Below are 1,082 nucleotides of genomic sequence, written 5' to 3' on the forward strand. Positions count from 1 at the left end.
AGGACCTCACAGAAACTTCTCAGAAATGTGATTCATTAAAAACATTATGCATGTGCAAGATTTTAGCAAACAAAGTTATCTACACTTTCACATAAAGAAACTGACTTGAATCTGACTGCTAACTAACATGAAAAGATTTTATAATTTATAAGGTGAGACTTTGTGAACATAAATCATAACCTAACCTAACTTATGGTAAGTAATATCAGCTGTTAAGAAAAAAAACCTGATCAAATTTGTCCTTGTTCTGTTTTAAAATATGCTTTAATCTGTGTGACTGTTTGCTCTTGTCTTCCTCTTTATTTCTCTCCGTGGTATGTGGTGCCCCCTACTGTTTCAATGTATCCCTGCACATCATTTTTCAGTCTAAAAACTAAAGAAAAAAAAAATGCAATTCTTAATCTGTAACACTAAAGAGGTGTTTATAAATGTAATTTTATTTCACATTTAGTATAAACACTAAGCAAAGATTTGTAAGACATAAACAGCATCTTTCTTTTCCAGAGATTCCAGCTGCATCAAGAGAGAGACGTAAATTTTCTGCTGCAGATTCAGAGTCTGAAGGAAGCAACACTTCATGCTTCCATTACTCCTTTTATATCATTAGGTGTTATAGTAACATGTCAAAATATCTTCCTGCAGCCAATGCTCTTTTGGAAATGATCATTGTTGTGCTTGTTGTAGATGTAAAGATCATTGTAATGTTGCAAATCCAGGAATGTATATGAGGATTAGACTGGCCTCAGATGAAGTCTCTGAATAATCTCACTGAGAGCAGGAGGCGGGACAGAAAGGACAAAATCAACTCCATGAAGCTGCAACACAACAGACAGACAGACGGACGGAAAAGGTCATACTGGTTCTAGTGTGTAACTGATATAACAGCACTGTCTTCCAAAGTAATATGTGAAAGTATGAAGATATTAAATTACAGAGTAACATGGTCTCATTAGCACAATATTTTATTAGTGTCAGTAGTATTTTAATGTAAAATAATATTACAAGTATTTGTACATTCAACATGTTTCTTCTTAATATCTGTCAAAGGAATATGTTTATCCCCATTTGACAGCTTAGGTATC

This window comes from Xiphophorus couchianus, chromosome 24, assembly GCF_001444195.1.
Source record: "Xiphophorus couchianus chromosome 24, X_couchianus-1.0, whole genome shotgun sequence".
NCBI classification, from domain to species: Eukaryota; Metazoa; Chordata; class Actinopteri; order Cyprinodontiformes; family Poeciliidae; genus Xiphophorus; species Xiphophorus couchianus.